Source organism: Triticum aestivum, chromosome 4A (assembly GCF_018294505.1).
Source record: "Triticum aestivum cultivar Chinese Spring chromosome 4A, IWGSC CS RefSeq v2.1, whole genome shotgun sequence".
In the NCBI taxonomy this organism is placed as follows: Eukaryota; Viridiplantae; Streptophyta; class Magnoliopsida; order Poales; family Poaceae; genus Triticum; species Triticum aestivum.
The window spans coordinates 237,766,823-237,778,811 of record NC_057803.1 but is presented as its reverse complement, the minus strand read 5'-3'; positions in this window follow the sequence as shown (position 1 = coordinate 237,778,811).

Here is an 11,989-nt window from a genome sequence, read left to right as displayed (position 1 = left end):
AAGTAAAAACGGCAATAGAAATAGCTTGTTAACGGGAGATTAATATGATGGAAAATAGACCTGGGGGCCATAGGTTTCACTAGTGGCTTCTCTCGAGAGCATAAGTATTACGGTGGGTAAACAAATTATTGTTGAGCAATTGACATAATTGAGCATAGTTATGAGAATATCTAGGTATGATCATGTATATAGGCATCACGTCCGAGACAAGTAGACCGACTCCTGCCTGCATCTACTACTATTACTCCACACATCGACCGCTATCCAGCATGCATCTAGAGTATTAAGTTCAACAGAACAGAGTAACGCTTTAAGCAAGATGACATGATGTAGAGGGATAAACTCATGCAATATCATATAAACCCATCTTGTTATCCTCGATGGCAACAATACAATACGTGCCTTGCTGCCCCTACTGTCACTGGGAAAGGACACCGCAAGATTGAACCCAAAGCTAAGCACTTTCTCCCATTGCAAGAAAGATCAATCTAGTAGGCCAAACCAAACTGATAATTTGAAGAGACTTGCAAAGATAACCAATCATACATAAAAGAATTCAGAGAAGATTCAAATATTTTTCATAGATAAACTTGATCATAAACCCACAATTCATCGGTCTCAACAAACACACCGCAAAAGAAGATTACATCGAATAGATCTCCACAAGAGAGGGGGAGAACATTGTATTGAGATCAATAAAGAGAGAAGAAGCCATCTAGCTAATAACTATGGACTCGAAGGTCTGAGGTAAACTACTCACACATCATCGGAGAGGCTATGGTGTTGATGTAGAAGCCCTCCGTGATCGATGCCCCCTCCGGCGGAGCTCCGGAAAAGGCCCCAAGATGGGATCTCACGGGTACAGAAGGTTGCGGCGGTGGAATTAGGTTTTTGGCTCCATATCTGGTAGTTTGGGGGTACGTAGGTATATATAGGAGGAATAAGTACATTGGTGGAGCAACGTGGGCCCCATGAGGGTGGAGGGTGCACCTGGGGGGTAGGCGCGCCCCTACCTCGTGCCTTCCTGGTTGATTTCTTGACGTAGGGTCCAAGTCCTCTGGATCACGTTCATTCCGAAAATCACGTTCCCGAAGGTTTCATTCCGTTTGTACCCCATTTGATATTCTTTTTTTGCGAAACTCTGAAATAGGCAAAAAACAACAATTCTGGGCTAGTCCTCAGGTTAATAGGTTAGTCCCAAAAATAATATAAAAGTGTATAATAAAGCCCAATAATGTCCAAAACAGAATATAATATATCATGGAACAATCAAAAATTATAGATACATTGGAGATGTATGACCTGCCTCATGTTACCTTCGATCCTTAGAAGCACAGTTCGGGACCCCCTACCTGAGATCTGCCGGTTTTGACACCGACAGCAGGTGCGCCTCGCCGTCACCTTCTGCAGCCGCAAGAACTACCAGAGCGAGCTCATCGACTTCGACGTGGTGCACATTGGCGTGCCCCACAATGCAATCTTGTGCTACCCCGTGCTCGCCAAGTTCATGGCGGTGACCCAACATGCCTACAACACAGTCAAGAGGCCGAGCTGCAGCGGGACCATAACCATCTGCTGGGATGAGAAGGACGCGATGCGCAACCTCGAGCACGCCTACAAGGCTGCTTCCGCCGCGTAGCCGACAGACGAAGATGAGGCGGGCCCCTTCGAGGTCGCCTCCATGAAGAAGCCACACTTCTCCAGGGGCCGCACAGAAACGAAGAAGGTGTCACTAGAAGGCAGCACCTCGGGCCCGTCCCTCACCATCAGGGCCGGTCTCTCTCCCAAATAGGAAGACGTGCTTGTCGCCTTCCTCCAGGCAAATGCTGATATGTTTGCATCGACAACATCATACATCTCCGGTGTACCGAGGGAGGTGATCGAGCACCACTGATGTCTACTACACAACCTTTTTCTTGTAGACGTTGTTGGGCCTCCAAGTGCAGAGGTTTGTAGGACAGTAGCAATTTTCCCTCAAGTGGATGACCTATGGTTTATCAATCTGTGGGAGGCATAGGATGAATATGGTCTCTCTCAAACAACCCTGCAACCAAATAGCAAAGAGTCTCTTGTGTCCCCAACACACCCAATACAATGGTAAATTGTATAGGTGCAATAGTTCAGCGAAGAGATGGTGATACAAGTGCAATATGGATGGTAGATATAGGTTTTTGTAATCTGAAAATATAAAAACTGCAAGGTAACTAATGATAAAGGTGAGCGAAAATGGTATTGCAATGCGTTGAAACACCTAGGATTCATACTTTCACTAGTGCAAGTTCTCTCAACAATAATAACATAATTGGATCATATAACTAACCCTAAACATGCAACAAAGAGTCACTCCAAAGTCACTAATAGCGGAGAACAAATGAAGAGATTATTGTAGGGTACGCAACCACCTCAAAGTTATTCTTTCTGATCGATCTATTCAAGAGTCCGTAGTAAAATAACACGAAGCTATTCTTTCTGTTCGATCTATCCTAGAGTTCGTACTAGAATAACACCTTAAGACACAAATCAACCAAAACCCTAATGCCACCTAGATACTCCAATGTCACCTCAAGTATCCGTGGGTATGATTATATGATATGCATCACACAATCTCAGATTCATCTATTCAACCAACACAAAGAACTTCAAAGAGTGCCCCAAAGTTTCTACCGAAGAGGCAAGACAAAAACGTGTGCCAACCCCTATGCATAAGTTCACAAGGTCACGGAACTCGCAAGTTGATCACGAAAACATACATCAAGTGGATCATGTGAATATCCCATTGTCACCACAGATAAGCACATGCAAGACATACATCAAGTGTTCTCAAATACTTAAAGACTCAATTCGATAAGATAACTTCAAAGGGAAAACTCAATTCATCACAAGAGAGTAGAGGGGAGAAACATCATAAGATCCAACTATAATAGCAAAGCTCGTGATACATCAAGATCATGTCGAATCAAGAACACGAGAGAGAGAGATCAAACACATAGCTACTGGTACATACCCTCAACCCCGACGGTGAACTACTCCCTCCTCGTCATGGAGAGCGCCGGGATGATGAAGATGACCACCAGAGAGGGATTCCCCCCTCCAGCAGGGTGCCGGAACAGGTCTAGATTGGTTTTCGGTGGCTACAGAGGCTTGCGGCGGCGGAACTCCCGATCTAGGTTATTTTCTGTAGGTTTCAGTATTTATAGGAATTTTTGGCGCCAGTCTCACGCCAATGGGGTCCCCGAGTCGTCTATGAGATACCGCGGCACGCCCAGGGGGGTAGGGCGCGCCCCACCCTCGTGGACAGCCCGGGACTCTTCTCGCCCAACTCTTTTACTTCAGGGGCTTCTTTTGGTCCATAAAAGATCATCAAAAATTGGCACGTCAATTGGACTCTGTTTGCTATTCCTTTTCTGTAAATCTCAAAAATAAGGAAGAAACAGAAACTGGCACTGGGCTCTAGGTTAATAGGTTAGTCCCAAAAATCATATAAAATAGCATATAAATGCATATAAAACATCCAAGATTGATAATATAATAGCATGGAACAATAAAAAAATTATAGATACGTTGGAGACGTATCAACCACTTAGATGTGTTTCCCAATGCACGCCCTGTGAAGCAGAAGGTGCGGCGCCAGGCGCCGGAGAATCAATAGTTTATCGTTAAGGAGGTCGAGAAATTGCAAGAGGTAGGAATCATTCGTGTGGTGCCCCACCCTGAGCGGATCACCCCTCCATTGTCGTCCCCAACCGCATCATCATTCATTGTGGTTCACAGTTCACCAGCAACCTCTTCAAGTCGTACTGCGCCAGCATCGTTTCGCTTGGTCCACCATGCCTCAGTGGTGCACTTGAGGAGCAGCAGCCAGGCAACGCATGCTAACCCTGAACTCCTCAAGGGCCTCAAGACAAGGAGCTTCAAGAAAAAGCTCGCGACCTGTGGTGAGGGCTGGCTCGGTGAGCTCCGCCCATAATGTGGTCAATTCGCACGACCGTCACCAAGCCTGCCGGTGAGACACCATTCTTTCTCGCCTACGGGGATGAGTCGTGCACATCTCCCGGCCTGGCGTGGCGCGTCTTGGAACGGAGGAGGGTGTTCCGGTACAAAACACATGGAACATCCAACACCACCGCAAGTTCTATTCGTGTCTGCACGGATACGAGCAAAGTGGAGTTGTACACGCTCCAGAGCCTCCTGTGTGTTGCCACTAGCCGTAAGAGCTCCCGCCCATAGCCCAATGGAAGTCCCATGCACAGTCATGGCAGAGTGACTACCTGATAGGCCACCTGGCCATCACATCCTCAAGCTGCCCGTGCACATCATGACATCATGTATCTTCAATCATGTAATGACTTTTTCAGGCATCAGTAAAGCTCCGTTTCCCAAGTGCCACAAAATCTTGTCATAGATGCCCTTAGGTGGCACACGCGCTCACAATCTTCCTTCTGGATACCACGCGAGTGGGGCTTTGGTATGGCACCTGTGCTTGGGCCAGACCCAACAACGCCACTAAACCCAAGCGACTGGGCTCTGGCTAGTGGGCCTACCCTCATGCACGTCACCTCACCAATGTCCTTAGTCCTTGTCTCGTCACGTGGTACCCACAAGCAACCTCACGAGCACGTGCTGCCCCATTATTTGCAAAAGCTTAGTGGCAGTCTTACTAGTGTAGGGAGAGTGCCCCTGAGGCAACCCCGCAAGTGTCGCCTGACAAGGCGGCCGTCGCATCACCATCACTAGGTTCTGCGAGAGGCTTGGAGATGGATGCCTATCACGAGGCATAAACCGCAGATGACAATGCGACAAGAAGCGTACTCCAAAAAGCTAAGTCGAAATGCTCCGCGAGCCCTCTCTTAGCATAGTCAGTGTTTTCCTCCCTTGTAGCCTTCTGAGTGCCAGCTTTCCCTCCCCACGCATGCTGCTTGTGCGTGAAAAGGGGGGCTTCGCGAGCATTGCGCCTCCGGAACCCTGGCCACCTAGCGGAGTCCTGCACCCTATGGCCTTTCTGGGCACACATCCTAGCATACCAGTGATGGCTGCAGTACGCTCGGGGCTGGGTCCTGATGACGTAGAGCATTAAAGAAGGCAAAAGGAAGAGAAACATGCCTCACAAGGAAACGTGCATGAAATAAAACACCACTGAGAAGTGAAATATAATAATACTTAGCATGAAACAAGGTGCCAACAAAATGTCTTCACACCCAACGAGGCCGCTCCTACTCTATTATAGGGAATGGAAGGAAAAGACTCAAGCAGACGAGCCGTCGTCGCGGCTGTTGGCACCAACAATGACTCGATTTCACCAGGCTCCTCCCCAAAGGGTGGGAACCACTCCACCAAATTCGACAGGTTCTCTTCCATGTCCCTCGTGAGGCCATCTCGAAGCTCTTCCAGAATAGGGCGCAACACCCTACTGAAATTGAAGTCGGCGTCAACGCGCAGAACCTTGCTGAAGACATGGGTCGACGCCTGGCATAGGAGATCATGACACTCCCCGTCCAGAAACTCGTTCCACTGGGCGGTGCTGGCCTCCAGCCGATCCACGAGCTTGGTGAAGAATACCATGTAGCTAGCGTCGTCAGCCATGCAAGGATCCTCCACCCCCTTGTTTGAAAAGGTGGCCATGAGGGACGTGGATCCTCCAGCTCGCAAAGTCATCACCCGCCTTGCCTGGAAGCGATGGAAGCAATATCAACGCTGCAAGATGTTCTGGCCGGCCGTCGCTTTCGAGAGGTCTCGTCCCGGGCCTTGTCCACCATGCGGATAATGTCGCCAACCTTAGACTGAAGATCCTCCAACTCGCGATGGGTCGAGGCCTAGAGCTCCACCGCACCCCACCTCTCAGCCTCTATCGCGCCAAGCTATCGCTTGAGGCTATCGATTTCGGCCTCTGATACGTCTCCAACGTATCTATAATTTTTGATTGCTCCATGCTATATTATCTACTCTTTTGAATGTTTATGGGCTTTATTATACACTTTTATATTATTTTTTGGACTAACGTATTAACCCAGAGCCCAGTGCCAGTTTTTGTTTTTAACATGTTTTAGGGTTTCGAAGAAAAGGAAAATCAAACGGACTCCAATTGACCTGAAACTTCACGGAACTCATTTTTGGAAGGAAAGAAGCCCAGAAGACTTGGAGTGCATGCCGGGGGCTCTACGAGGAGTTCACGAGGCAGGGGGGCGCTCCCTCCACCCTCGTGAGCCCCTCATGGCCCCCCTGACGTACTTCTTCCGCCTATATATCTCCATATACCCTAAAAACATCCAGGAGCACAATAGATTAGGAGTTCTGCCGCCAGAAGCCTCCGTACCCACCGAAACCCAATCTAGACCCGTTCCGGCACCCTTCATCATCCCAGTGCTCTCCATGACGAGGAGGGAGTAGTTCTCCCTCGGGGCTGAGGGTATGTACCAATAGCTATGTGTTTGATCTCTCTCCCTCGTGTTCTTGATTTGGCACGATCTTGATGTATCGCGAGCTTTGCTATTATAGTTGGATCTTATGTTTCTCCTCCCCCTCTACTCTCTTGTAATGGATTGAGTTTCCCCTTTGAAGTTATATTATCGGATTGAGTCTTTAAAGATTTGAGAACACTTGATGTATGTCTTGCCGTGGATATCTGTGGTGACAATGGGATATCACGTGATTCACTTGATGTATGTTTTGGTGATCAACTTGCGGGTTCCGCCCATGAACCTATGCATAGGGGTTGGCACACGTTTTTGTCGTGATTCTCCGGTAGAACTTTCGGCACTCTTTGAGGTCCTTTGTGTTGGTTGAATAGATGAATCTGAGATTGTGTGATGCATATCGTATAATCATGCCCACGGATACTTGAGGTGACATTGGAGTATCTAGGTGACATTAGGGTTTTGGTTGATTTGTATCTTAAGGTGTTATTCTAGTACGAACTCTAGGGCTGTTTGTGACACTTATAGGAATAGCCCAACGGATTGATTGGAAAGGATAACTTTGAGGTGGTTTCGTACCCTACAACAATCTCTTTGTTTGTTCTCCGCTATTAGTGACTTTGGAGTGACTCTTTGTTGCATGTTGAGGGATAGTTTTATGATCCAATTATGTTAGTATTGTTGAGAGGACTTACACTAGTGAAAGTATGAACCGTAGGCCTTATTTCCACGCATTGCAATACCGTTTACGCTCACTTTTATCATTAGTTACCTTGCTGTTTTTATAATTTCAGATTACAAATACCTTTATCTACTATCCATATACCACTTGTATCACCATCTCTTCGCCGAACTAGTGCACCTATACAATTTACCATTGTATTGGGTGTGTTGGGGACATAAGAGACTCTTTGTTATTTGGTTGTAGGGTTGCTTGAGAGAGACCATCTTCATCCTACGCCTCCTACAGATTGATAAACCTTAGGTCATCCACTTGAGGGAAATTTGCTACTGTCCTACAAACCTCTGCACTTGGAGGCCCAACAACGTCTACAAGAAGAAGGTTGTGTAGTAGACATCAAGCTCTTTTCTGGCGCCGTTACCGGGGAGGTGAGTGCTTGAAGGTATATCTTTAGATCTTGCAATCGAGTCTTTTAGTTTCTTGTTTTATCACTACTTTAGTTCATAAAAGAAAACTATAAAAAAATGGAATTGAGTTTGTCTCATACGCTTCACCTTTTTAATATCTTTCGTGAGTATGATGGAAATGATAATTGTGCTCAAGTGCTAGAAGAAGAAATCTATAAAATGTTTGGCACTAAATATTTGAATGATGAGCATGATTGCAATGTTGTTAGTATGAATTCCTTGAATATCCATGATGCTAATGATATGCAAAGCCACAAGCTTGGGGAAGCTATGTTTGATGAAGATGATATTTTTTGTCCCCCAAGTTTTGATGAGCAAATTTATTATGATGAAAGCATGCCTCCTATCTATGATAATTATTGTGATGACACGTATGCTTTAAAGTATAATGATAACAATTAAACTTGTCATCTTGATTTCAATTTTCAATCCCATGATAACTATTTTGTTGAGTTTGCTCCCACTACTATTCAAGAGAAGAATTTTGCTTATGTGGAGAGTAATACATTTTCTATGCTTGTAAATCAAGAAAATAATGCTTTAGGTGCTGGTTATATTGTTAAATTCATTCATGATGCTACTGAAAATTATTATGAGGGAGGAACATATGCTTGTAGGAATTGCAATAATATCAAGTTTCCTCTCTATGTGCTTAATTTTTTGAAGTTATGCTTGTTTTGCTCTCCTATGCTAGTTGACTATTGTTCCCATAAATTGTTTGCTCAAAAATCCCTATGCATAGGAAGTATGTTAGACTTAATTGTGCTAGTCATATTCTTCATGATGCTCTATTTATGTTTCAATTCTTATCTTATATGTGAGCATCATTGAAATCATCATGCCTAGCTAGGGGCGTTAAACGATAGCGCTTGTTGGGAGGCAACCCAACTTTATTTTAGTTCATTACTTTTTGTTCCTGTTTAATAATAAATAATACATCTAGCCTCTGTTTAGATGTGGTTTTATGTGTTTAATTAGTGTTTGTGCCAAGTAGAACCGTTGGGAAGACTTGGGGAAAGTCTTTGCGATCATGCTGTAAAAAAAACAGAAACTTTAGCGCTCACGAGAATTGCTACCATTTTTATTTGGAGAGTTATATTTAGTTAATTCTTTTTGAAGATGATTAATACATAAATTACTCAGGTTCAGCAATTTATTTGAGGATTTTATGAGTTCCATAAGTATACGTTTGATCCAGATTACTACAGACTGTTCTGTTTTTGACAGATTCTGTTTTTCATGTGTTGTTTACTTATTTTGATGAATCTATGGCTAGTAAAAGAGTTTATAAACCATAGAGAAGTTGGAATACAGTAGGTTTAACACCAATATAAATAAAGAATTAGTTCATTACAGTACCTTGAAGTGGTGATTTATTTCCTTATACTAACGGAGCTTACGAGTTTTCTGTTAAGTTTTGTGTTGTGAAGTTTTCATGTTTTGGGTAAGGATTCGATGGACTATGGAATAAAGAGTGGCAAGAGCCTAAGCTTGGGGATGCCCCGGAAGGCATCCCCTCTTTCGTCTTCGTTCATCGGTAACTTTACTTGGAGCTATATTTTTATTCACCACATGATATGTGTTTTGCTTGGAGCGTCAATTTATTTTGTTAGAATTTGCTTACTGTTATTTAGAAAAATGTTTTTCATCTTTTATTTCAATAAAATTGTCATGATAGTCTTTACTATGCCTATTTTAGAAGTCCACTTGTTGCTGTTTGAAAACAGAAAGTTTATCGCTGTTGCAATAATTCCCTAGAAAAGTCAGAATGTGATAAAATGTTGAAACCTTTTGCAGATTAAGATCTGATAAATTTACTACAGTGGGAATTTTCTTTCATAATTTTGGAGCTAGGGAAGTATGGATGTTGCAGCATTCTTTACAGACTATCCTGTTTGGGCAGATTGCTGTTATGTTTGCATTGTCTGCATATGTTTGCTTCTTTAATGATTCTATTTGAGGATAGGACTATTAAATATGCAGAGGCATTTAGTATTCAATGTTGAATAATAATTTTAGTGATTTTCTACAGTAGAGTATGATAAGGTTTTTGCAATGGTTTATATTGACTTATCTCACGAGTCCTTGTTGAGTTTTGTGTGGATGAAGCTTTTGAGATTTAGGGAGACCGTGATATGAGAGGAATTAAGGAGACACAAAAGCTCAAGCTTGGGGATGCCCAAGGCACCCCAAGATAATATTTCAAGAAGTCTCAAGCATCTAAGCTTGGGGATGCCCCGGTTTGCATCCCACCTTTCTTCTTCAACAACTATCGGTTAGTTTCGGTTGATCCTAAGGTTTTGCTTCTTCACATGATGTTTGCTATTCTTAGATGTCATTTTATTTTGCTTTGCTTGCTGTTTGAATAGAGTACCAAGATCTGAAATTATTAAATGTTAAAGAGTCTTCACATAGTTGCATAATTATTCGACTACTCATTGATCTTCACTTATATCTTTCGGAGTAGTTTGTCATTTGCTCTAGTGCTTCACTTATATCTTTTAGAGCATGGTCGTCGTTTTATTTTGAAGAAATAGATGAACTCTCATGCTTCACTTAGATTATTTTGAGAGTCTTAAATAGCATGGTAATTTTCTTAAAATCCTAATATGCTAGGTATACAAGATTAATAATAAAATTCTCTTATGAGTGTGTTGAATACTAATAGAAGTTTGATACTTGATGATTGTTTTGAGATATGAGGATGGTAATATTAGAGTCATGCTAGTTGAGTAGTTGTGAATTTGAGAAATACTTGTGTTGAAGTTTGTGATTCCCGTAGCATGCACGTATGGTGAACTGTTATGTGATGAAGTCGGAGCATGATTTATTTATTGATTGCCTTCCTTATGAGTGGCGGTCGGGGACGAGCGATGGTCTTTTCCTACCAATCTATCCCCCTAGGAGCATGCGCGTAGTACTTTGTTTCGATAACTAATAGATTTTTGCAATAAATATGTGAGTTCTTTATGAGTAATGTTGAGACCATGGATTATACGCACTCTCACCCTTCCGCCATTGCTAGCCTCTCTAGTACCGCGCAACTTTCGCCGGTACCATAAACCCACCATATACCTTCCTCAAAACAGCCACCATACCTACCTATTATGGCATTTCCATAGCCATTCCGAGATATATTGCCATGCAACTTTCCACCGTTCCGTTTATGACACACTCCGTCATTGTCATATCGCTTAGCATGATCATGTAGTTGACATCGTATTTGTGGCAAAGCCACCATTCACAATTCTTTCATACATGTCACTCTTGATTCATTGCATATCCCGGTACACCGCCGGAGGCATTCATATAGAGTCATATTTTGTTCTAAGTATCGACTCATAATTGTTGAGTTGTAAGAAAAATAAAAGTGTGATGATCATCATTTTTAGAGCATTGTCCCAAGTGAGGAAAGAATGATGGAGACTATGATTCCCCCATAAGTCGGGATGAGACTCCGGACGAAAATAAATAAATAAATAAAAGAGGCCAAAGAAGCCCAAATAAAAAAAGAGAAAAGAGGCCATAAAAAAGAGAAGGCCCAAATAAAAAAATATAAAAATAAAAAAATGAGAGAAAAAGAGAGAAGGGACAATGCTACTATCCTTTTACCACACTTGTGCTTCAAAGTAGCACCATGATCTTCATGATAGAGAGTCTCCTATGTTGTCACTTTCATATACTAGTGGGAATCTTTCATTATAAAACTTGGCTTGTATATTCCAATGATGGGCTTCCTCAAAATGCCCTAGGTCTTCGTGAGCAAGCGAGTTGGATGCACACCCACTAGTTTCTTTTGTTGAGCTTTCATATACTTATAGCTCTAGTGCATCCGTTGCATGGCAATCCCTACTCACTCACATTGATATCTATTGATGGGCATCTCCATAGCCCATTGATATGCCTAGTCGATGTGAGACTATCTTCTCCCTTTTTGTCTTCTCCACAACCACCATTCTATTCCACCTATAGTGCTATATCCATGACTCACGCTCATGTATTGCGTGAAGATTGAAAAAGTTAGAGAACATCAAACGTATGAAACAATTGATTGGCTTGTCATCGGGGTTGTGCATGATTTAAATATGTTGTGTGGTGAAGATGGAGCATAGCCAGACTATATGATTTTGTAGGGATAACTTTCTTTGGCCATGTTGTTTTGAGAAGACATAATTGCTTAGTTAGTATGCTTGAAGTATTATTATTTTTATGTCAATATTAAACTTTTGTCTTGAATCTTATGGATCTGAATATTCATGCCACAATTAAGAAGAATTACATTGAAATTATGCCAAGTAGCACTCCGCATCAAAAATTTTGTTTTTATCATTTACCTACTCGAGGACGAGCAGGAATTAAGCTTGGGGATGCTGATACGTCTCCAACGTATCTATATTTTTTGATTGCTCCATGCTATATTATCTACTGTT